The sequence below is a fragment of the Stylophora pistillata genome, chromosome 1 (assembly GCF_964205215.1).
Source record: "Stylophora pistillata chromosome 1, jaStyPist1.2, whole genome shotgun sequence".
NCBI lineage: Eukaryota > Metazoa > Cnidaria > Anthozoa > Scleractinia > Pocilloporidae > Stylophora > Stylophora pistillata.
In genome coordinates this window covers 42,300,012-42,326,612 of record NC_142519.1, presented here as the reverse complement: position 1 = coordinate 42,326,612, position 26,601 = coordinate 42,300,012, and the positions used below count along the sequence as shown (strand labels likewise).

At 39.2% G+C, this 26,601-nt stretch overlaps 1 protein-coding gene, 1 long non-coding RNA gene and 1 pseudogene across 3 annotated transcripts in view; 2 read left to right on the top strand and 1 right to left on the bottom strand.

The window, feature by feature from the left end:
* LOC148742615 (uncharacterized) overlaps positions 1–26,601 on the bottom strand; it is a 224,173-nt gene that overhangs the window by 17,307 nt on the left and 180,265 nt on the right. The window lies entirely within an intron of this gene.
* On the top strand, positions 1,524–5,235 carry LOC148742621 (uncharacterized). The gene is made up of 3 exons (XR_015992586.1): positions 1,524–2,018; positions 2,491–4,467; positions 5,107–5,235. It is a non-coding gene; the product is annotated as an uncharacterized LOC148742621 (long non-coding RNA).
* On the top strand, positions 17,121–25,082 carry LOC148742620 (uncharacterized; annotated as a pseudogene).

The following is a 26,601-nucleotide window of genomic DNA, read 5'->3' as shown; positions in this document are numbered from 1 at the left end:
GCTGGAAACTCTTTGTTCAGCTCTGAAATTATACTAATATAGTTTAATTTAATTTCTTGCTAAACTGGCCTCAAGTCTGTAGATTATTTAGATCTTTCCCTTCGCAGATTTTCTGGCTTTATACGAGGAAGTTTCTACCACTCTATCTTTGTCCACATGCGCGTTATTATCTCAAAAAATTAAAACTTCTCTGTTTCCCTCGAGTGATAGCCCAGAAAAAGATAAGGAAGGTCTTCTTGCCTATCATAATTATTATAGGAAAGCACAGCTTTCCATCTCTGTCGCTGCGCTAATTATAACTATTAAAGAAAAGCACAGCTTTCCAACTCTGTCACTGATGCATGTCGATTGGACTCAATTTGTACCGCCACGAGCAAAATAAATCTCAAGTGAATGACCATGAATGGCACCTAATTATAAAATGCACCACATAAGTAAGTTCTGCTCGCTAATTTAGTTGTAACTATTAAACGAAAGCACACTTTTCCCCGGCGCCAGTGATAGAATAGGAAAACTATATATATATGCTTCCTTATATTTATCATTTTATTAGGTTAGGTTATTTCTAAAGAACTCAATCCATTATCTACCTTGCAGTAACAATAATAGACTGCTCTTTTGTGATAAAGCAACAAGGTCCTACAGCTTAAACCTTATGCAATAGATGATAACCGCTGATAATTCTCCAAAAGCTGTCCAAGTAATGATCTTGGCGAGCACAGTAAAAAGTTTCTGTAGTGTGCAAACCAAAAGCTTTCAATATAAGAAACGTGACTAAGACAGAAGGGTTGGTGCCATGCTCGAGTGATGATGTTAGTTTTCCAACATTAAAACCTGTACATGTCACCGACCTTTCTTTGCTAGTCACGCTTCGTATAACGAATACTGTACTCAGTGTGTTGTTTTGCACTTTGCACAAACTTTTCGCCGGTCTCTTCAAGATGGAATTGCATTTATTGCATAGGCGTTGAACATATTTTGACTACAACGAAGTATTATTACGATTGTACTTGGAGAGGAAGTTAGTGATGCACAATTTTTGGTTGCGTGCGCCAGCGATAGAGTAGGAAAGTTGTGCTTACTTGCATTTATACGTTTATCGTTAGACTATGTTTTAATTACTTATGTAATTATCTACCTTGCAGTAACAACTGACTGTTCTATTATGAGAAAATAACAAGGTCTAATGACAACCTTACAGCGGTTAGTGATGACCCGATAATTGTCAGAAGGCAGAGCTTTCCAAAATTATCACTCCTGCATGTCACCAACCTTTCTTTCTATCGTAGTTTCCCTTCAAAAGACTCTCTCTTAATTTCATTCGAAATAGAATTAACAAAAACGTTCATTACTACAGTTTAAAACAAATACCCTCAGTAAGAAGTTTTCTTCTTGGTGTTAATCTCTAAAAGGGTATATTTAAAAATAAGGACCTTCTTGTTTGAGACACTTGATTAAACCCCATGAAGCGCTCTGCAAGATATCATGGCCTCTTGAGCAAACTGAATGGGCTGCGAATGCAATCAAATTGTTAATTTTGTCACTGGTGCATGTCTAATGAGATGTTCAATGCCATAAAACAACTCCTTTATCGAGAATTGCGAGGCATTTTATTTGCTTGAACTTCTTGTGAAGACACCTCCTCAGAAAGGTAAACTCCGTTTTGGAAAAAAAATGGCGGAAAATAGACAAAAGTTAAGGTCTTGCAGTCATTTTTTTTTATGTCTCCCTCTTGTTTGTTCATGGCTGCGCGAGATTTTATCTTCATATTTAGTTGCGTTTAGAGCCATTGACCCTTGCCATTTTGCCATGCCAAAGTTCATTTAACGACACACATTTGTCAGTGTTGTTACCTATATGTTTTCCTCGCAATAAGAATAATTACAACAGAACACAAAAACCCATAAATGGGCAAACGTATAATTTCTTTATTTTATTTTATCTAGATTTGTCTGCCATGTCTCCCAAGTTTGGATTATTGTTGCTTATGTTGGTACTAATGTGCAGCATTCAATATTGTAAGTATAAACATACGCATGCATGTACAAGAACGCACTGACGGAACTATGCACACACGCGAAGCAACAACTACACCGGGGAGTCCAGATTTCTTAAGTCTGAAGTATGTCGCTTATACCGAATTTCTCAAAAATGACATTACAACGCTGTGACCTGTGGAATTTCATGTCATGAACCAACGGTATGGGTCACGCTGAGAAATTTTTTCAGGGTTATGGTCTTGCCAACAATGGGAAAGAGACGTGATTTATACGTAAGACCTCTTGAGAATTTTGAAAATCAATTGCCCTCCTTACGAGCAGAAGATTCATGCTTTAAAACATGGAGTCGCTCATTCCTGTGTACACAAATCCACGGGCAAAAAACTGTTTTTCTTTATCGACACAACTAAGACACTGAGCAAAATTAATTCAAGTATTCAGTTCCAGTTTCTTCTCTTTAGTTAATTTTGTTTTATTATTTTTCTTGTAGGTGGAGCACACGGTATGTTTGTAGATTTGCTGAGTCTACAGAGCAGGTTACCAAGAGGAACTACAAACAGACTTACTTTCCTAGTTGATGGATGATTGTCCCTTCCAGGGATAAAAACTATCGCTTTTATCTTTTAGCACTGTTGTGTAGGATCAAAGAAAAAATGTCTTATTTCTCGGTGTTTCACCGTGACCTAGTTGAAGTAGATGTATTTTACAGTTCATTTTAGATGGTAATAAGCTCTTCATTTGAAACTGGCAGATCACAACGATATCCTTCCTTAGGCCTTCGATATCAAATTAAAGAGCTAAGAACATCATAACAACGTAATATCATAACACCATCATGACAAATGAACTTGCTAAAGTGAACCCAAACACAATCTGCGTTATGTACGTCTTCCTGAAGTTCTCTATCGGTGATATTTCCCCCAAAGAACTTTCGATTGTTTAGCACGTTTAATCAAATAAACACAAACATAGGATTATCAATATTAATTTTCTTCCCAGAATGCTTTGACAAACAAGATTGTCGAGGGACACAACATAACGATTGCTATGATAGCTATCACAAGTTGATGGCTTGTCCCAGAACCTGTGGCGTATGTAGTGAGGATTTTACTGCTTCAATTTATAATAACTTGTTATGCATTGGGATAGTAGCCTTAAGATTATTTTAAATTAGGAATCCCTGTTGACAGGCGAGGAGCCGACAAAATAAACTTTGTCAGTGAGACTGATGCAAAATTGTACCACTCAAATACCGTTCAACACGTTAGAAATAACCTGTAAAGTATGTTTTCACAAGAGAAGGAAAAATCTTTGTCATCTACAAGTGGTCTACCAGTGTACATTTTTGAACGTTCAACTGAGATTTGAAAGGTTAAGCAATTATTAGCAGAAAACCTCTACTTCTAAGAAAGTGAACAATTATGAGGAGGCCATGGAAGACCACGGCAGGCAATCTTTTCCAATCATTATTTTTGGAAATAAATCGATGAAATTAATCTACTTAGCCTTTTAGGAGAAGTAAAATCACGAACTGCATTTAACAAAAGGACTTTCTGATGCAGCGGAATTAAAAAACTATATGATCGAGTGTCACTAGCACTTCATTCCAGAACTTACCTAATTTCATTCAAATCTCGTTCGTCACAATCAAGCATTTCATTGAAGTGGAGGCAAATTATTCTTTTTCATATATGCATGGGGGAATAGGTTCAAGGGTTGGTTATTTACTTATTCATTTATCTTTCATTTTTTATTTTTATTTTTATTTCATACATTTATTTTTTACTTTACACAATTATTTAATTTTGATTTTGATACTACAACTAATACTCCTTCTGATTTCTTAGTTTAAATTGTATTAGAAATACGAAAGCACTGGCAAATATTAACTGGTTCCTCTGACGATTGACCGTCCCGAGACCCTACAATTAGTATGATAACACAGTGCTATTAATACGAAAATCGGAATCAAAACCAACTTCCCACCTGTAAAATATCCTTTTGCTACCTTTGAGTGTCATTCCTTAGGGACCAGTGATTATGTATCTCCTGTGGCGGGAATGAGGATCATAAGAACATTTCAGACCTTTGTTGTGGGAACAGACACAATTTTATTGTGACATAAGTAAAATCTTCCGAACCCCCTCCTCTCCCCTCCCTGGCGGCCCCTTAAAGAGTATTTTCAGTTGTATTCTGTAGTATTGGATTTAAGTTAAAAAAACAACAACAACAACAACAACCAATACAACAAAAACAACTAAACAAGAGAACAAAGCAAATCCAAAATCAAACAAAACAAAATAGCTTTCCTTTATTTTTTTTTCATTAGAGTTCTGCTGTGAGGATCACCATCCTGGCTGTAAGGCTTGGGCAGATAGGGGTGACTGTCGTTACAATCCAGATACCTTGATCAGGATGTGCCCTGCTTCTTGTGGTGCTTGTTAGTGATTTTTAGAGACTATGATCGGTATGTATACCGTCTTTTAGCTACGCAATATTTTTTGTTCACCTTTTTGCTTTCGGTCTATTTGCCTTCGGTTATTTGCTGAAAGCGCAATAGAAAAAATGCCTGGTACAAATACCCTCGGTCTCTGGAAAAAAATTATAAAAAATATTGTCAGCTTTTGGATGAACAAAAGAGAATAAAAACATTGTGGAGCCAAGAAAAAATAATCATAACCTGCATTTATTTGCAGTAAAAAGTGTTCCTTAGATATTCAACTCAGTTTTAAGGGGGAAAAAGGGAAATTATTTAAAGCATCAATTTGAGCAGCTAAAAAAACCTACCAAGCTGTTTTTTATAGAAACCATAAGAACTTTTCAGTTTTTTTAAGTTTTTTGTTTTCTTCATCACACTGATGGTCTTCGCAGAAGATGTATTTTATTTCATCTTATTATATCACACGTTCTTCACTCTTAGAGAGAGCAGGTTGAGTTGCGAGACCAAACAACTGCTACAAAGGGGACGGCCATTATACAAGGCAATCAGAACTTATTATATATATATCTTGTGGAGGCCTTGTGGTTGATTTCGATGCGAGCTCTGATTAAGGCCAGCTGACTTTTTTCTTCTTCTTCTTAATGTTTTTTAATTTTTTTTTTTAAGGCTCGGAGGGATAGCTCAACCGATTTTACAACAGACTTTCAAGAAAACGGAGCGATGCTTTTATTCACTGCAACTGTGTACAGCAGTCAATACTAAAATGCTGACAATAAAACTGGGTTAAAAGTTGAATTTTTGTACTCTTGCTTTTTTTTTAAGAGGGTTAACTTGATGCTTTTCAAGTTCAGTCTAAGTTTTCTAGGAAAAATCTGATAATTGAGATTTAACTCGGACAACATAATGTCTCGTTACATGAAGTCCATGGCCACTAAAGAAATGGCAGTGAACGTGCGTCAGACCACTCATAAACAAATTTGCTGGGATAAGGAAAAGTTTAAATTTTTTTGTTTTTTTGAGATGGGTCTGTAAAAACAGGCACAATGGCAGAACTTTCTCGGCATAAACTCGGAAAACTTTCTTGACAAAGAAAACTTTCCTAATAATGTAATTTCTGCAAATGGATTAAGCATAAATACTGATGGAGGCTGCAATGTCGACCAGCTGAGGAGCTTAGAATATTGAACGCCTACTATTCTTGATCTTTTGTCAAACAAAAGTAGTCGCTCTGATAAAAAAGAATTATCACCGTGTGACGAATCCGCGCCACAAAGGTGGGCGCTCTCCAACATACACAAAACACGAAACATAAACAAGCCCGAGAAGACACTCCGAAACACAACTAAATGTAGGCCTAGAAATATTTATTACCGTAACTAAGACAATATGGCAATTAAAAATTACAAACAACAAAATTAAAAAACAATAAACTAAATTATTTACCCTAATTACAATAATACAATAAAACTAAATTGCTAAATTATTTACCTAAATTTCTTTACAAGAGTTTACAAGAACGTAATAATTTTAAACTAGAATGCGCTAACTATATTTACAAGAGTATTATTAAGATAAAAAGGAGGGTTTTTTTTTCAGTTCAGTTCGGTTAGGTTTAACCTTACGCCCGCGTCCGTGTTCTTGTCTTGCCCACAACTCACCATGCTCCACCAACAAACGGTGCCCTGCCGAAACAAACTCCAGTTTCTCCCACCAGGTTCCCGTCTCATTACTTTTCAAATTTGCTCGTTTCCTTCGTTTCAGCTTTGCTCCGTCTTCTGAGAACTTTGCAGTTTTCAACTTTTTACTTCTCATAACTTGACTCACTCAAACTTGTCGTAACTTGACTCAGTCAAACTCGTCGTAACTTGACTCACTCAAACTTGTCGTAACTTGACTTAGTCAGACTTGTCGTAACTTGACTCAGTCAGACTTGTCGTAACTTGACTCACTCAAACTTGTCGTAACTTGACTCACCCAAACTTGTCGTAACTTGACTCACTCAGACTTGTCGTAACTTGACTCAGTCAAACTTGTCGTAACTTGACTCAATCAAACTTGTCGTAACTTGACTCACTCAAACTTGTCGTAACTTGACTCGCTCAAACTTGTCGTAACTTGACTCGCTCAGACTTGTTGTTGAATCAGTTACTGTCTCTTCTTCCTTTGGCTCACAGTCTGGTAGATTCTTTGCACACCCGTTCCCAGGCAAATGGTTACCTACCGTAAAGTGGAACGATTTCTCTGAATGAATTTGTCAGAAATGATATTGTGCCTGGTCTTCGTTCCCTCAAATTTATCCACGCTCTTCGCTCGTAACTCGCCAACCCTCACCTCATTTCTTCGTAACCGTGGCCAAATCCTTCATTAAATACGGATGCAAGGTGCGAGAAAAAAAGGGAAGAAAACCATTGAATATTTAGAATAAGGGTTAATTACATAAGTAAAGAATAGGAATTACTTGACTGATACAAATACTACACACTAGACATATCCTAAGAGAGTAAAAAAATGCATTAGATAATCCTAAGTTAATTCTTTTGAATGCGTTCATGACACTCTCCGAATTTTCGCAAGCTGGCTGTTTGGCTAGCTGTTGTTTTTTGCCTAGTATAAGAAACTCTGTTTTGTCGTCATTTAGCATTAGATTGTCCGATATCATCCAGCTCCTGAAATCACTGATGCAGTAAGTCAGACTTTATAGCAGCATCCGCCTATGGCGACTTCGTCGCCGACATTATCCAAAAGTTACGAACTTTGTAAGTCCGCTCCACGCACTTTTTCTCTTGCGCGGGATGAAGCGGGCAGTCCAGAGCAGGTAAGATGGGTCCATCTTTCCCGCTCGGGTAACCAATCAGAACATACGATTCGCTTCATCTTGCCCGCTCGGGTAGCCAATCAGAACATAAGATTTCGCTTCATCTTGCTTGTGGGCGCTGCCAGCTCTATCAGCCAGCTATATAATGAATTAAATCATCGCGCCATATTTTATTTCTATCGCTCGATAAAATGTGACATGTCTTCTATAGGCCACACTAGAAAACAGTTTTTTCAGTCTTCCTAACAGTTTTCTTAAGAAAATGCGGTTGTAAAACAAATCACCTCCGTTTCTGTTGCAAACAGCCGAAAGAAAGAAAAACCTTCATGAGCACATATTTGGTTTTTGACATTTTTTTTTGGTCGTTCGGGACAGCGAGACTTTAGTCTTTTTCTTCAGAAAAAGTTCACCAAGAGAACTAAGTCCATGATCAGCCATCTTGAGCTCCCCTCTACCAACTAACTATAGCTACAAACTAAATCCAATATTGAAATTATTTCGAGGCAGTTTTCTCTTTTTCTCCTCCTTTGTATTTTTGGGGTATTCCAGCGCGACATGCGTGACCTGATCAATTAACGACTCACGTTCAGAGACCTTGAACGTGACACTGGGATTAGCATGGACTCTCCTTTGGAATTGAGTTGAGTTTTGTGGCCTTTTCGCATCATGAATTTGTCGCTGGTTTTTTAATTGAAATGTAAGACTTTTCCAAGGCTTTATTTTCATTCAAATGCTGTACGCAACGTAAACGTAAACATATACTTCATCTTTGTTGGCGGAGTTTACATTATAGCAAAAGAAATAACCTGCCGGCAAAAGAAAAAACCTCGCGGCAAAAGAAATAACCTCGCGGCAATAAAAATAACCGAGCGGCAAAAGAAATAACCTCGCCGCAAACGAAATAACCTCGCCGCAAAAGATTATCTCGCGGTAAAAGAATTAACCTCCCGGAAAAAGAAATAGTCTCGCGGCAAAAGAAATAAACTCGCAGCAAAAGAAATAATGTCGTGGCAAAAGAAATACCCTCGCGGCAATAGAAATCGTCTCGCGGCAAAAGAAATAATCTCGCGGCAAAAGAAATAATCTCGGGGCAAAAGAAATAACCTGGCGGCAATAGAAATAGCCTTGAGGCAAAAGAAATAGCCTCGCGGCAATAGAGATAGTCTCGCGACAATAGAAACAGTCTCGCGGCAAAAGAAATAGTCTCGTAGCAAAAGAAATAATCTCGTGGCGAAAGAAATAACCTCGCTGCAAGAGAAATAACCTTGCGGCAATAGAAATAATCTCGAGGCAAAAGAAATAATCCCTCGGCAAAAGAAATAATCTCGCGGCACAAGAAATAGCCTCACGGCTGAAGAAATAACCTCGCGGTAAAAGAAAAAGACTTACGGCAAAGGGAAAAACCTCATAGTAAAAGAAATAATAATAATAAGTGATACTAAGGGTACTGCTTTACTACGCTCTGTAATTTGTCTGTAGAACTTGTGACACCTTCTTAACAAACAAGATGCAAAGGAATAAACAGAGCAACAGAGCTCATTGATGCCGTCGTTTATCAGTAGACAGAATCCTCATCGACAACTTCAGAATATTTTTCTCACTTCTAATTGGGTGTTTTAATATCTTTCGTTTTGGGTTTACCAAAAGCGTTGAAACCTCTGAAAAGCAGTATCTATTTTTCTTTTTGTCGAGACAAAGTATGAAATGGAGGCGAGACTCACCAAGTGACGTTCCTTCTTGCTCTCCGAGTTGGCGATCCTCTTCGATTATCTCCTTCTCTCTCTCGACTGCAACAAGACCGCATAAATAGAGAAGAAAAGAAAAGTAGTACCTCGTCGGTAAAGTGTTTTAAAGACGATTGATTTTGAAAGAAGGTTAGTATTTGAAAACGTTCCGACCACGTTTCCGCTATTAGGAAGTTCAAGGAATGATAATAGTGATAATAATAGTCACAATAATCATGGTAATAACAAATATAATCATCATCATCATCACCATCATCACATTAATCATAATAATAATTGATCACTCCCCCAAAGGGGCTTTTCAGGGCCTTTTCGGTTGCCACAATATCAACAATCTTTTCCCAATCTTTTCTCTAAAGAGTGGCCAGCACTAAGAAGCCTAAAAAAGCGCAAAGACATTGTTATCAAAGCGGCCGACAAGGGCGGCGCAGTAGTTGTTTGGCGGACCGACCTCTACCAAAAAGAAGCTTTGCGGTAACTTTCTGACACCTCTTGTTTTCGAAAGGTTGACAAAGATCTCACCTCCATTAATCAAAACATGTCAAAAATACGATTAACGAACTCATAGCTGAAAAAGAGTTGCCGCCACTGTAAAAAATCTCATCGTTACCACTCCTAGAACCTCTTGTATTACTTTTCACCTAACATTTACAAACATAACAACCCAAGCCGACGCATTGACTCGGCTTGCATTTGTCCTACTGTCATGAAAGCATGGTAGTTAACAAAGAACTTCTTTAAGTGTATGTAATTCATTCTTTTACTCTCCGGAGGCAGCGTGGCCTAGTGGTTAGGGTGCTGGACTTGTAATGCGGTGTCCCATTGGATTTGTTCTCTGTTTCCCTTAGTTCAACTCTTTGGGCAGCGATTTATGCACTAGTGTGTATTAAAAACCTAGACTCACATAGTTACTTGCTGTAGACATCTATATTTATACAGGATAGCCCCTTCAGTGTGTTAAACACTGGTATCAACGTGGGTCCTGTTAACCACCCATCCCACCCCAGGAGAGGACATCCATCACGCAGTAATCTCGTGCGTGGGAAATTAACGTCTCCTGCCACTAACCCTGCAGGAGACGGGACCTCCATTTATTCGTCCCTATCCGAGAAGACTAGAATATCTAGACATTTCTTGATGTTATAGAGAAGCAGCATATTCTTCTCAATTATTTTAAGACCCTGAGTATTGGTCCAGCCGGGGCTGGAACCCTCGACCTCCCGCACAACAGTCCAGCTCTCTATCCATTGAGCTAACCGGGAGGCGGTTAGTATGTATCTTTGCATCCATCTTATTTCAAGAATTCCATTCCCTTTTCTCAGTTTCTAAGACTTAGTCGTTTCTGTAGTGTTGACTGATTTTGTCGACAAATCAAGGTCACTGTGCCACTTTTTCGAAAAACGTGGCCACACTGTCTCTGTTGTTCAAGTGGGTCACTACCGCGCCCAACTTATTGATCGACAGTCAGCACTACAAACGTCACAGAAGGAAAATTCCGACCGCACCCTTACCATAAAAGATAACCTTGAAGTATAACTTCAAGTATACTACAAGCATACTGCACTCCACATCAATGATAGTTATACTGCAATCATACTTCATTAACCCTTCAATAGTACTTCACTTAGGGCCTGATTACATGAGCCGGGCTGGCCCTGTTAGCCGGGCTGATTTCTTTTGTTTTGGTGTTCGCCAAAGCGTGAAAACAAAAGAAATCAGCCCGGCTAACCGGGCCAGCCCGGCTCATGTAATCAGGCCCTTGGTTAAGTACAACTGCAGTACCATTTTTGAAGTACACTTTAAGTATACTGTTTAAGTGAAAATCATTTTCTTTGTTGTTAATGTAGGGTACGAGTATACTTTAAATGTCTCACACAAATGTAAATCAAGGTCAGGTCTGATTAATTAGGACTGGAATAACTCTACTGAAAAGGTACTGATGCTTCAGTTGAAATATTATCAACGAACGTTTCTCATTCCATTAATTCATTCTTGTTTTTCTCGTCATCATGTTCCCACCAATAGCGTAGCTCCACTTTTTGCACATAAACACACACACAACCCACAATTCCTCCATTTGGTCTGACGTAGGGCTAACGCTGCAAACGTTAGGTTTCTTAACTCTTTTACAGTGGCCAATTTACAATTTCAACTTAGTTGATAAAACCAAATTACCTTGGTAACCCCCACTGTCGCAGCACCACAGTTTCTTTGCTGAGAAACTAATATCCCCATTATTACTTAGTTTTCACATTTAGAAAATTGGGGAGAAAGTATGTGCAAGTCATACATGTTTTTCCTCAGGCTGTTTGAAAGGTACATTTAGTAAGCTCAAATAAAAAATTGTACAGGAAGCATGATCTTTTTTTAGTCAGGTTGTTGAAGGACAATAATAAAGAAAACAGTATTGTCAGAGATAAACACAGATAATGTTGTCATTAGTAAGCTAATGGAAAGAAATTAGTGGAGGACCCAATTTTGCCAATTAATCTAGTTGCAGCTGAGGCATTCTTGTGGAAAAATAAAAAACATAATCAAGTAAAAAGAGTAGTAGTATGTCAACCATTCTCTCTCATGGTGGTGTGAACTTCCCAAATTAAATGTCCACACTGTGGTAAAATCACTATACTTGAGCTGGTTAGGCAGGTTTCCAAATTTCACAAATGAGACCTGGCAAGCTATTCCTAATAGTTATTTTAATAAATATGGAGGAATATCTTTCTTACTGAAATGTAATTACAACTCTAAGCACTTTGACAAGAAAATGCCACTTTTTTTATAGCAAAATGTTAGGCTATTTCAAGGAATTACGCAGTGGTTATCCTGATGTGTACCTTAGTGAATTTATTCTTTGGAACAATAAAGAAATTACAATAGAGAGCAAATATATTTCATGGAAATATTTGTTTGAAAAAGGAATTTATTTCATACAGGACTTACTAAATAGAGACGGTAAGTTCTTATCTCAAGAAATTTTTAAAAGGAAATATAAATGTTGAACTAAACTATTTAAAATATTTTCAACTTATTGCCGCAATCCCAAACCATTTGAAGAGAAAAACAGAAATATGTTAGAGGAATGGAATATTTTCTATCTGTCTAAAAACAAATGTATCTCTTTAACTAGATGTAGATGTAAAGATTACCACAAATTACTTCAGGAAAAGATTAGGATGGGATGCCCCTCTCGATGAGGGACTCTTTTTGAGGTACTCGCAATGGTTATCGGATCTGTCAAAGGCCGAATGTATCCAGATCCAAAGATGTTATCTTTCAGACGAGAGCGTAATTTATATTCAATTACACGGTTTTGGAGATGGGTCAGAAGTTGCGTACGCGGCAGCAGTTTATCTAGCTAAGAGTTGAGACGAGTCAACGAGTCTACGTTCGGTTATTGTTGTCTTTGAGTTTTAACTTGCGTTTATTTTAAATCCCTGGGTTCGGAATTTTTAGGAAGTGAAAGGGTATTATTTAAACCGAGTGTTGTGATCATTTTAATTACATTTCTTCTACGGAGTTTGGACTCTAGTTTGTTTTTTCGCCATTTGATTTTTTACAACAAACGAGACGGAAGGAGGGAATGCAGCATACGCAAGCATGCATCAGTTGAGTATGATCCTGGCACCAACGCGCGCGCTCACGCCGTTGCCAGACTCCTCGAATCGCATTTTTCCCTATTTTCTCTTTTGTTTGTTGTTGTTGTTGTTGCTTTTTTATCTTTGCACGAAGGGCCTAAGTATAAAGGTGGACCTCGGGGTGATTGCAACGATTACAGGCCAATCTTGGTCCTTTCAGTTATTTATACAGTTATCGAGAGGCACGCTGTAAACTCTTTACTTGCTTACTTACAAGATAATGGCTTGATTTTCCGAGTGCAATCAGGATTCCGACCAAATCACCCGACGGAGACGGCTCTCATCAAGCTCACTGACAAATTTCTGTTTGACTTGGATAGTGATAAAGTATCAGGCCTTATCTTTCATTGACTTCAAAAAGGCCTTTGACCTGGTGGGCCATAAAGTTCCATTAGGTAAGATTGGAATAAACAGCCGAACTATTCGAACTGTCAAGTGGTTTGAATCGTATCTGAGTCAGTCTGTTGAGGTTAATAGCACTATTTCCTCTCTTAGGTCAGTTAAACAAGAAGTACCCCAGGGTTCAATTTTTGGACCTATATTGTTCTTGCTTTTTGTTAATGACTTGCAACTCTATGTTAGTAATTCTAACTTTGATATTTGCGCGGATGACGCAACCCTTTCAGATGGTACAACCTGGACTAATGAGAAATCATCAATGGAAAAGTACATCTCAGAGAAAAAAAGAAAACGTTGGAAATTGAGCTAGAAGAAAAAAATGTACCTCAGTGAAACAAAACAAATCCATGTTATCCACTGGCAGGCGTTTAAGGAGGCGGTCGGGCATAATAATAATAATTACACTGCATTTGTAGTGCGCAAATTCCATGTGGATATGCTAAAATGCGTAGATAGCAGAAGGAAGTCCTGATATCCACAAAAATTATACCGAGATCGAGCAAGTTAGGACCCATAAACTCCTGGGTGTTGAAATTGACAAGGATTTCAACTCTGATGCACTTACCGGTACTTTATGTAAAAAGCTATCTAAGAAAATTGGGCTTCTAAAGCAACTCAGCACCCTTTTAACTCGTCCACAGCGGGAAACGTACTCTATCGCAGTAATCAAACCCACTCGTTAACGTGGATCAAGTGTCTGATCATCTACAAACAAGGCTAATCAAGACAACATTTTAAGACTTCAAAAGAGAGCAGCAAGAGTAATTCTGGATCCGCCTCCCAAATCAAGATCCGTGGACCCATTTAAAACCCTAAATTGGATCCCATTCTACCAAGACTCGTACATCAACAGAAGCTCACTGCTTTATAAGAGAATAAAGAAGAACACTCCTAAATATATGAACGATATTTTGAAAGCAAACTCAGCTATTCATAATAGGAACACTCGGTCTAACAAGTTAAATCTAAGGTGCCCGATATATAAGAATGTTACTGAGGATGGCCGAAGTTTTACCGTGCGTTCAATTAAGGAGAGGAATTCCTCTCCTAGAGCACTTAGAGAATCTAAAGCATCATTAAAAAAGGACATCCTAAGTAAACAGAAAGTTGATTTAATGTTTTCCAAATCATTTGATTATAGATATCTATGCGTTTCAACACACTAGGTATTCGCTATTCTAAGTTATCCATATGACTTTTAGGTCTCGGCAACCTCCATCTATAGTAGCTTATGGATTGTATAAATTATGACTAATATTTCTTAATTTTTATTTCAACTATTGTGATACCTTCTCATATTTTACATTTTCACATTTTTAAATTGACGTATTTATACATTTTGAATTTAGTTCTATATTTATTATGTGATACATGTTTTTGTTTCGTTTTATTTGAAGGCCACTGGGTCATCAGTTCATTAGTTCTGTCACTGATATGCATGTGTCACCCACATTAAATAAAGTTACTCACTTACCTTCTTACTTACTAAGTGAGTAGCGCTACGAAGCTATAACATCGTCAGCCAGTAAATTGTCAAAGAGTAGTGGCAAGTATGAAAGTTGACAGAGAAAATGAGTTCCCACCCAATATCCGCATTGTTTGGCTTTTATTGACGTGCTTTCAGCCAAAGCATGTATTGAAAAATGACAACAACCGATTCCTACTCATGGAAGCGCGTGCATCATTGATCAAGTTTTGGCACCACTGCTTTTGAACGCCTCTTCAAGCAACAGAAATCTCTCAGTGTGAGGACAGATAAAGCATTTTTAACCTGCTGGTTGCCAATAACCTTTCACTATAACCCTAAGGCGAATCGCGAAAGGGTAACACGTTAAAATGTTACACTCACGTGCTTATAAATCTCCCTAAAGACGTGCGCACAAGTCACACTTCACGTAAGTTAACTGTAACGGTCTTCCTAACTAGAGACATACTCTGTCTTCTCTGATATGGCAGGAACCTTGAGAGTACGAGTACCTTGGAAAAAAATTGAAAATATTTCTAAGTTAAAAAAGGAAAGTTTTATGATTCAAGCTGCATATATACAATAAAAATTGATTAAGTACGGATTACAAGTCAGTTTACAATTAAAATAACTTATAACCTGGTTGAAGACTTTTTCTGTGGTAGCAACTGATGAGCTGTGACAAACGTATAAGGTAAACACGTAAAAGTATCGATCGAATGGAAACTCCGACTTACCCGCTGGTAGATCAACTGCTCATGTCTTAAGAAATATTGGTAAAATCCGTATCAACCAGTCATATATTTTGGACGATTTGAAATCCGCTCTTTTAAACTTTTAAAACTCTTTGATGAAAGATGTAGAGACGCAATGTATAGGTATTCCCATGGTTAGATATTCGAGGGGCAAATAATACAGGGGAGGGAAGATTTTATCGTCTAGTTTGATATTTCATATCTGGTCTAAGGTAAAGGGTCACTTCTTCGTTATGACATTACAGCAGTTGAGAAAACTTTCTTTTCCCTCAGGTTTAAAAATTTGATGAACAAAAACTTCTTAGATTGGAATGTACAAGTTCCTGCCCGACGAGGACTGGGAAGGGGATAGAGGAACGGCACTTAAAGCTATTCTGAATGGATCGATGAGCTTGAGATTTCTTTGCAGTGTCCGTTCGATCTTGAGAAGCGGTCGTGTGACCTTTTCCTCCTTTTCTATAAGAGCCTAAATACTTTCACTCTGATAATGATGTTAATCGAAAGGGTGAAAACTACAGTTTATCTCTACCAACCTCACTTCAACAACAGCTGCGCATAAAAGATAAATCTAAATAATGTTCCTTTGTCCCCCTTACACTCTCTTCACCCTTATAGCTAGGCTAAGCCACTTAAATAGCTTGGCTGGCTACAGGGCTTTTTTTTCTGTCTCGTTGACGAATTTTCAGATGCATCCGGGCCGTGTGAGGTGACTGGAGGTAGTTTAGGAAGTTCTGGGTCTGTACCAGGCCTTTGCACTGCCCTTGATGAAGTCCAGTGCTACTGGTAACCTGCAGCGATCCCCTGCTTAACCTGCAATGGACTACAGAGTATGTGTATCATGCAATCCGGAGGAAGTAGCTTGTAGTGATACTTCGTATCCGCTGGTGTTACTTTCTGTTGTAAGCCTAAGATACGATTCCGCAATATTGGTGGCTCAGCCTAAAAGCAAGATTGAAATTTTTTTATTAGGAAGACAATAGTACAGTTTCACAGAGAGTCTTGCATTCTGTGTGCCAACCGCAAAGTATTTATTGTCATATTACTAAAATGTGCACCACAGTTACTAATCACCAACCTATGCGTGAGCGCATCTGTGTTCTGTGTAAGATTTCTGTAGCTTCGCGTCGCAAGTCCTGTCAACGTCTCATTGCTAGCTAATCACTTTTATAAACTTCGTTTCCATCTTCACCATCATGAACATTATTATTGTAACTACCGTTTCTTTAAGCGCGTCAAATAATTCTCTGTTTTGATATGGTCTTAACCGATCGTCCTGCGAGTAATGTTCCGCACTCAAAATTAAAAAGGTGAGCATAAATTTCAAGCAAAGTGCTTCTTTAAGAGTTTCAAAGACAATCAAATCAAGAGACGATCTTTTAATTTTTCTAGTTATAACCACATATCTTAATTTTGAAAGAAATCTTACGAATTGAGATTCAACTAGCTTGGTCCGCTTAAGGAGCGATGCACAACTAAATAAATGTCCACAGCTTCTGATCGAGTTCCCATTATCTTAATGTCCCTGATAAGATCCCCTGAGGAGTTCGAAGAAAAGAGTGCCCAATCAAAAACCTTAGATTTTTCTCAAACAAAGTATCCTTTGATCTAAGGATTTTCTCATGTTTTTCTTCGCTTATTTTATCCCTCCAAAGCGGAGCAACAGCTTGATAAAACAGTTTCCATTTCCGGTGACAACGACTTTTCTCCTTAGAAGAGGTATATTGTTAGACGCCCTAAATTGTTTATTGGAAACGTTAAAAAGTACGAAAACAGGCTTAAGACACATAAATATAACTGAGAAGACTTTATTGAGTAATTTCCTAGCGATGTATGGCTGACTTTGTAATACTTCGGGACCACTACGCGATGATTATTTCACTCGATAAACCTTACGCAAGGAGAGAAGTTTATGTGAAGGTGTGGTCTGATCATCCGGGTGAGTGTAGTCCTCAGAAGGACTGTTGTCGGTGGTAGTGAGTGACGCTTAGACAACCTGTGCGGAAGTCATCATCAGAGTCAAGTGAATGATTGTTGTCAGTAGAATGTTCTTATTCCAGTTCGTGTGAAATGATCGGTTGGTTTTGCTGTGATGTTATTGGCTGTAAGACTCAAGTGACGTAAGTCGGTCGTGATTGGTCTGTTTCGATCTGTCGGTAAGGTTAGGTCGTTCTTTTTCGGTTGTTTGTGATGTTTATGTCGTGAATGAGTCGTTTGTATGGAGCGGGTAGTTGTTGACATCTGTTTAGGGGAGTCTGTTCTAAGTTAGTAAACCAGCTTTCCAGAGTCAGTCGTTGAAAATAGTCAGTGCTGTAGGTTAGGCATTGCGCAGAGTCCCAGTCAATGTTGTGGTTGGTAAGTCGATGGTGTTCAGCAATGTGATTGCTAACATCACCTTTCCTGGTCGCCCGTCTGTGTTCAGTCAGTCTTGTTATGAGGTTTCTGCCAGTCTCACCGATGTAGGAGGCTTGGCAGTCGGAACAATTGATCTTATAAATCGTTCCCTGTCTGTTCCTCGGTTCGTCTTTGTCTTTAACGTTGGTTAGTAACTGACGTAGTGTGGTGATGGGTTTGTGGGCGACGCGGATATTGAAGGGTAGTAAGATGCGCGAGATGTTTTCAGACATGCCTTTTATGTACGGTATGGTTGCTGTAGTCGTAGGGGTTGCGGTGTCGTTTGTTTCGGTAGTGGTAGTGGGTCGGTGAGTGTTTCGTCGGATGAAGTCGTTGTTGTAGTTGTTCTTCGTAAAAGCACGGTGAAAGTATTTGTTCTCGTCGGATAAGCTGTCTGTCGAGTCGCTTACTAGTTGTGCGCATCGTGTTAGAGTTCTGATAGTTGTGGCTTTGTGCGATGTAGGGTTGTAGGATGACTCGTCTAGTAATCTGTCGGTGTGTGTCGGTTTCCTGTAAACTGTCGTCCGTAATGAGTTGTCGTTGTGGCTTACCAGGCAGTCTAGAAAAGGAAGTTTTCCATTTTCTTCGACTTCTCTGTAAACTGTATGTCAGTGTTTTGTTCATTAAGGTGGCGGTGGAATGCGTCAATTTCGTCGTGTCGAACGGCGGTGAAGGTGTCGTCAACGTAACGTAACCAAAGCGGTATCGTTTGTCGGCAAGTCGAAAGGGCGCGTTCCTTGATGTTCTGCATCACAATTTCCGCTATAACAACAGAAACTGGAGACCCCATGGCAGTGCCGTGTAACTGTTTGTAGTGTTTACCTTTGTACTGAAAATAAGTAGACGTTAGGCAAATGTTTAGCAAGTCCATAATGTCGTCTGTCGGTAGCGGTAGTGGGTCGGTAGATTGTCGGATTGCAGTCTCACTGCATTGTAATGCCAATTGAAGTGGAATACTTGTGAACGGTGATTTCACATCAAATGACACTAGTTTGTAGTCTTCAGGTATCTGAACAGTCTTGGTAGCGTTAATGAAGTCTTCAGTGGATTGTAGTTTATGTCTGGATTTGTCGGTTAGCGGTTGTAGTATTGTCGTCAGGTACTTGGATAACTGGTATGTGGGGGAGCCACAGAAAGAAACAATAGGTCGCATCGGGAAACCAGGTTTGTGTAGTTTCGGCAAACCGTAGAGTTTCGGTGGCTGTGGTACCGAGCACCTCAGTCGATAGTACCGTTGGGTGTCAAAGGCGTTCGTTTTCTTGAGTGTCATTAGTTTACTGTTGAGTTTACGTTGAAGTGCAGGAGTTGGGTCACGTTTGAGTTCTTCGCAGGTTCGTTTGTCGTTAACTAGTGCGTCTATTTTGTCGTGATAGTCAGTTTTGTCCATAACAACAGTAACTCGTCTTTTGTCGGCTGGTAGGATGACTATGTTCTCGTCGGTTCTCAGTCGTTTCAGTGCGCGTTTTTCGTCTTTAGTCAAGTTGCTGTCATTTAGTGACGTTGATTGTATAGTGGAGGCAATTCTGCTTCTGATGTTATCCTTGGTCGGCTCAGATAGCTCTCGTTGCCGAGACAGGGCCGCCTCAACACTAGATACAATAGCCTCGGTCGGTATGCGTTTAGGTGTTACTGAGTGTTTTAGTCCGTATGATAGTACCTGAGTTTCAGTCTTGTCTAAGGAACGAGAAGAAATGTTACTTATCCAGTTGTCGTCCGGTTTGCTTCGTCTCTTTTCTTCGTCACGTAGCAGTCGTGTCAATTTTTGTTGATGTCCAGTGCGGGCGCGTTCAGTCGTCTTGTTGGCTCGTTTGTCGGCAATTGTCGTAACGGTGTCAAGTAGGTCAGTTGGTATCAGCTGTTTCAGTTGGTCGTGTACTTGTCGTAGTTTGTTTCTGTTGCGTTTGAGTCTTCTGTGGCAATCATTTATCCGCGTTTTGACCAGTCATCTGCAGGTGGCTTTGACGATCTGGATGGCCTCCTGTGTGTTCAACGGGGACTTAAGTTTGAGCCCGGCCGGAACAAGGCCGTGATCTTTACAGCGGTGATTGAACCAGAGTTGTTGTCGTATTCGCCTGACAGTGCTTGCGTAGGTGATGTAGTCGTTCGCAAGTCTTTCGCTCTGTCGTCCAAGTGAACGTAATGCAGTAAATGGTTTGAACCCGTGGGTAACATGTGAAGGTGTGGTCTGATCGTCCGGGTGAGTGTAGCCCTGAGAAGGACTTTTGTCGGTGGTAGTGACTGACGTTTCGACAACCTGTGCGGAAGTCATCAACAGAGTCAAGTGAATGATTGTTGTCAGTAGAATGTTCTAATTCCAGTTCGTGTGAAATGATCGGTTGGTTTTGCCGTGATGTTATTGGCTGTAAGACTCAAGTGACGTAAGTCGGTCGTGATTGGTCTGTTTCGATCTGTCGGTAAAGTTAAGTCGTTCTTTTTCGGTTGTTTGTGATGTTTATGTCGTGAATGAGTCGTTTTTATGGAGCGGGTAGTTGTTGACATCTGTTTAGGGGAGTCTGTTCTAAGTTAGTAAACCAGCTTTCCAGAGTCCGTCGTTGAAAATAGTCAGTGCTGTAGGTTAGGAGAGAAGTTTACTGGTATGTTTCATAACATATTTCGTGCTTATTCGAAAAAAGACTTAAATTTCCCTCGTATCAGGTTATCTTTATCCATTTATGATAAAAACCCGTTAAAACCCGTTGATCTCTTACCGCAGCTACACCAACGCTATGAAATGAATTACTGTCGGTTCGTTGTGCAGATAATGTACAATCTTTCAAAAGACTTCTTAAACCTAACCCATTACAAGAGGCTTAGAACTTTAAAGTAGTTCTATCTAGTTCTGAGCTCACCTAGTTTTATGAGTTATATTTTAGTTTTAATTACCATAATATAATTGCTGATGGTAAAGCACAATTATAATATCATCACTGATTGTAAGATTGCAAAGCGCGAGAGAACATCTCCGTATGATTCCAGCGCCAGAGAGGTTTTAACTTATTGTTATTATTATTATCTACCTATAAAATCGCTCTTTTTTAACGTCAAAGCAACCTTTCGCCAAATGTCTCCTTCTAGCAGCTTACAATGTTTGACCCGTGGCGATCCCAGAAATCTTTGCACAAACTGAAGGATCCTTTCATTGATATAATCGATTTGTCGCCATACTTCATGATCATGACCGATATTGAGAGAAGTAACATGACTTTTAAGTCGCGCTATATTTCGAAGGAAGTCTTTTGAATGTGTAAGATTGGTCCATGTCAGGGTTTTCCATCTGAGTAGTTAAGAAGCATCATGATGCCATTTGTGACAAATTTCTAACGAACAACGAAAGGAAATCTTTTTTACAACTATCATTTGGTTCTGTCACGCTTTGTCCTCGATACGTTTTCTCTTGCAAACCTCTCAGTGTAGAATAGGTGGCGATTATAACTGAGCTTTTGACCTGGAAGGACTTTCACAAGGAAATTTCTGAAGATTGCACCTGTAGTTTAATGATGAGTTGAAAAAAGCGTTCAAGATGACTTGGCAAGGACAATGGTTAAGGATTTAAGCACAGTTTTTCTTCAGCAAGTTTTCTATCAAGTGTCTTTGATAAGCTCCTTTTACTGGAAAATTGTATGGAGTGGTAAGTTAAACTTTCCACAGAAACTTTCTGGTGAAAAAGTGTTGCTGTAAATATAAACGGCCTATGCTTTTTCTCTGGTAAGTATGTTCTCCTTCTCTTGATCGTGAATGTCTACAACAGTCATTTTTTTTAGCGCTTTGTTTAGTCAGAGACTGGAAACATTTTTAACACGCATTTGTTTTCAAGTGTCTTATTGCTTGACTTCTCCACGCTCACTGAGTCCTAAAAGGCTTAGAGCAAAATGTGCTCGTAAGAAAGTAATTCTCATGCCATTAAATAAATCGAATATCATAAAAAAATATATGCCTGTATAGATGAAGCAAAAAGAAACTGCTCACAGCAAGGCAGTCGAAGCCAGGCAATTGAAAGCTATCGCGTTAGTATAAAATGCGTTTGTAGTTGGGGAGCAAAGATACCGATCACAGACACTTTCTAACAAGCACCACTGGAAACAGGGCAAGCCATGAACTAGCTTTAAGGTTGGTATGACTTTCATATTTAGCTTCCCGCTCCCGACATTAACGATGGTCTTTATTCTGACAGAAGTACTCTACCAAATGAATATAGATATATAGTTAAATAGGTAATAAGAGGCAGCAGATAATAATGTCGATCATCATCCACTTTAGAATTGCTAAGATTTTCCTTCCTTGGAATTTAACCAAAAGAAAAAAGAGACAGATAGGTAAAGAGATTAATTTTTAGTTGATAAGCTGAGGAGTAATAGAGCGATAATTCCATTGAATTACATTTGCTCTTATCCGGCTCATCAGGGGTTGAAAAAGCGACTTAGTCTCCCCAGGCGTGTTAATGCAAAAATATCCGCAGAAATATTTGTTGAGTTCATCACATTGAGAATCCACGCTGAAGGCTCGCGAGAGGGAAGTAAGGCCCCAAACTGAAAAGTTGGCAAAGGAATCATGTCTGGAAGATTTAGAAAGCGAAAGAAAGCTGTGGAAAGAGGATAGTGAAAGGGAAAATTTGGGGATAGGAGCGTCGTGTGACATGTGATGACTCCGATCTCAAAACTATGTCCACTTTTCAGGGCAGTTTGTGAGGAAACAAGCGCGGTGACACTTTTTTTTCGCAGGTGTTTGCTAAAAACAGTCTAATAAAAAACATATTTGAGGAAGAAAAAGGTTTGATTGTAGAACATGATTTTTTTTGGAAAATAGTTCCGTATTTGGTGTATTTTGGCCAAGGCGAGGATTCAAGCTAACAATGGAACTGTCCGAAAAATTGCAAAATCCCCCCAACCAGGCGATCAAAAACAGCTAAAATGAAGCAATACTGCTTATTTTAATAAAAGAAGCTTTAATTTCAAAATATAATTTTGTGTCTTTCAAGTTACCAAAGCTAAATTCTGATGAAGGTGATTCGAGTTTTTAACGCAGAACCAGTAAAAATATCCCATTCTAAGAGCCTGCTGACATGTAAACAAGCACGGTGACCCCCTTTTTTTTCATGATTGTTAATTATACCAAGTTTCAAAAAAAGTTTAATAGTAAAACAAGTTCAAGGAGGTTACCTTAAGGTAAAACATGGAATCTGAAAACAGAATACGACGTTGAGAAAACCGTTCTCAAGCTGGATTTCAATTGAAAAATCCAATTCTGGATCGCATGGGTTTCTATGTTTCACGTCTTTTAGGAAATTCAGAGAGGGATTTGCAAAACTGCAGCTGTTCACGAAGGCTCTCTGTAAAAGTTTCTTTCATTTTTGACTTTCAATTTCGCTTCTCCCCTCTCCCTTCCCCGCTATTTTGTTTTCACGCCTGGCGCGCGTGATTTTTTGTGAACTGGTTTATCGCGTCGGGGACTTTGGGCTTGGCCTTGATATTGAAAAGAGGCTGGCGTGTACATTTTGCTCTTGTATCTTAGTCTTTTTTACTTATTTTCAGTACAGAGTTTAGTTTGGGTTGTTGTTGTCTAATTCCTCAGTTTGGAATTTCAAGCTTAAGGAGTTTAAATCAACTACCTATTGTGAATTTCAATGACATTATTTCTACGGAGTTAGGATACTAGTTTCTTTCTTTTACTTTTGGATTTCTTACATGGTGCCGAGACCCGAAATTTGACTCACTTAAGAATTTCCTCTCTCAGGAAATGTAACTGCTGACAGGAAAACTCATGCCCGCTAGACGGAAAGTGCCTTTAACAATCTGTTATCTACCAAGCCACCGTCACACGTAAAGACAACTCGAAGGATTCATACATCAGACTCACTGTAATCGACTTCAAGACCCGCTACAACAGCCACACCTTATCGTTCCGACACACAAAACACCGCAACGCTACCGAACTCAGTAAACACATCTGGACACTTAAAGACGACAGCATCGGCTATTCCATCTCCTGGCGCATTCTATCTTCACATCTGCCCTACAACAGCTCAAGCAAATGATGCAACCTATGCCTTAAAGAGAAATTCCTAATCATCTGCCGGCCCAACCTATCTACACTCAACAAACGTAAAGAACTCGTCTCTTCCTGCCGACACAGAAACAAAGCCCTCCTACTCAACAGCTGACTTGACACTTTTCGCACCAAATCAATTATGTCATTAAAATCCCCTGATGAGTGGGCAACCCCGAAACAGGTCTGTAGGGATGAAATGTAGTTGATTTTTTCCTGCTCATCACACGTTATATCATATTACATGTTTTGTTGCGTTGTATCGCTGAGTATTTTTACTAGTTGTTTGCATTTTAACTCGCCCTACGGGCTCGTGAAAATACAAACAACGAGTAAAAATACTCATCGATACTGCAAATACTATGTCTAATAAGAGGTTTATTATCCGACACGCTAAATTGTTATTTCAGTGCGGGCGAATTTCGCGGATATTTCTGGAGTGCAAATATCGCTTGACATTTGTACTCATCTCGCGCATTACCTGTACTCTACGAACCACATTTGGATAATAAAAAGCATTACTCGATGAATTTGAACCTCCTCTGGCGAATCAATTGAAAACTTATCGGATTGCTCTTACGAAAAATTTAATGTCCTTGGAGCCCTGGACGACGAAATTCTGGCTTTAATGACAGAAGAGCATATATAGCGAGGATGAAATCCAGCAAACTGGGAACCTCAGGGAATCTATTTATCAAATGATGTGGAAATTGACGAAACCATAAACGCAGTTGAACTGGAAAGGGCCGCAAATACAGTGATGTCAATTCCTCTCTCTAATTCTAATTGGTTCACTGAAAATCTGGGAATCGGAAAGGCAAAACTTTCGAAGATTGATCTAAAGAAGTAAATTCTAAGGTGATCCAATTTCTTTCAAACCATTCTAGGACTCGTTTGTAATTGCTGTCGGTGAGAACCCTGGTTTATCGGATTTTGACAAACTCAATTATTTGGGAAATTTTTTGGAAGGGTCAGCCACAGGAGCCATTCGAGGGCTACCGATAACAGCAGAAAAACTACGAGTTAGTCAAATCCACCCTAAAGAGACAATTTGGGCAACCCCAACTCAGATTATCAATCGTCACATGAAGGGATTAGTGGAAGTATCAGCTCTAAGCGCGGACAATGATTTGAGACGTCTACGCCTTCTTTATGATCGAGTTGAAGCAAACGTTCGAACTTTGCAAACCCTGAGAATAAACTCTGAATCGTATGGAAGCTTTTGATTCCCCTTCTGATGGAAAAATTACTTCCGAATATGCGTTTGATAATTTCAAGGGCTGTGATTGAACCAGAATGGGACTTGGATGTTTTTTAATGCATTTGACCGTGAAATTGAAGCGAAAGAGCGATGCGAGCCGATTGGAACAAACCCGACCGATCCCCTACCCCTAAGAAGCCTTTCTCAGTGCGGTCAAGAAAAAGTAAAGAGTTTTTGTCTCCTTCAGTCTTTGCTTATCGGTCTGAGGAATCTGTAACCTGTGCCTTCTGTAAGCAAGGGCACCCCAGCGCGAGATGTGCTGTAGTCACTAACATCGAAGCCACAAGAAATCTGTTGAAACGAGAGGGTTGCTGCTTTATTTGTTCAAGTCGAAACCACTTGGCGAGGAATTGTTCTCAAAGCAAGACATGCTGCATTTGCTTAGGAAGACATCACATGTCAGTTTGTGAGAAAGCCAACAGCCGCCTTCTCACCTCAGAAAACACAGCTCAAGGAAATAAAGTAATGACCGTAAATGTCGTAAATGAAAAAAATCGCCGAGAAAGCAAGTCCTCTTCAACAGTGTACGTGTACTCAAACACGTCAATTTTGTTGCTAACAGCCAACACCTCTATGTCACAGATCAATCAACCTCGTTTTGGCTATGCTCAATTCTATTTGACAGTGGCAGTCGGCAGAGCTACATTACCAAAAGAGCAAAGGAAAGATTGGGAGTGTTTCCGAAGATAAAAGAGAAGCTACCCATCAAAACATTTGGAAAAGAAAAGGAAGACTTACAAGACTGTGGCATTGTCGAATTCTGTGTCAGAGGATGGAGTCAAAGCTTAGGTGTTCAGATGACAGCTCTTACCGCTCCTCTCATCTGCAGTCCTTTGACGAATCATGCCGTACAGTTCGCTCAACAGTCATACAGTCATCTGGAAGACTTTAAACTTGCAGATCAATCGTCCGAGGACTGTGGTTCAAAAGTGCCACACCCATACCTCTCCCTCCCAGACACTTTAGTAGAAATGAACAATGCAAGAAGATCACAATTCTGTTTGCTACACCAACAGTATTTTTTGTTTTAATTTTTATATTAACATAATGCATGTTTACTGAAAAGTTTGTGTTGAGAGTTTAACATATAACTGATAATACTCTCACCAGTCTAAATTTTATATGAGACATAATTCGCAGACCGGCTCCATATGGCACGTGCGCAAACAGCAACTTTAAAATAACTTTTAGATAAGATTGGTTTTTGATAAGCGTGAACGTTATCAACCTCGCTTTATTCTATCGGCGTCTTTTATTCTATTGGCATATATGTTTTGTAACTCGTGTACTATTAGTGAATCACCTTTATATGGTTTTGTGCTGTTTACTTTGGCTCGTTATTGCATGCCTCCAAAAACTAAATTACTTGCCCATGAAAGAACAGTGAAATGAACCGCACGTATCAGACGTCCCATAACCTAAACAACAAGTGAGTAAGCGAGAATTAACTAAATGTATAAAGAGAAGTCTTCACTCACCTGTTCCGATAAGAACAGTCTCCTTGAACTCAACAAATATTTCTGCGGATATTTTTGCATTAACACGCCTGGGGAGACTAAGTCGCTTTTTCAATCCCTGATTAGCCGGATAAGAGCAAATGTAATTCCTACGGCCAGGCCAGTCGGTAGTTAAGTGTTTTCTATGTTTGGAGCA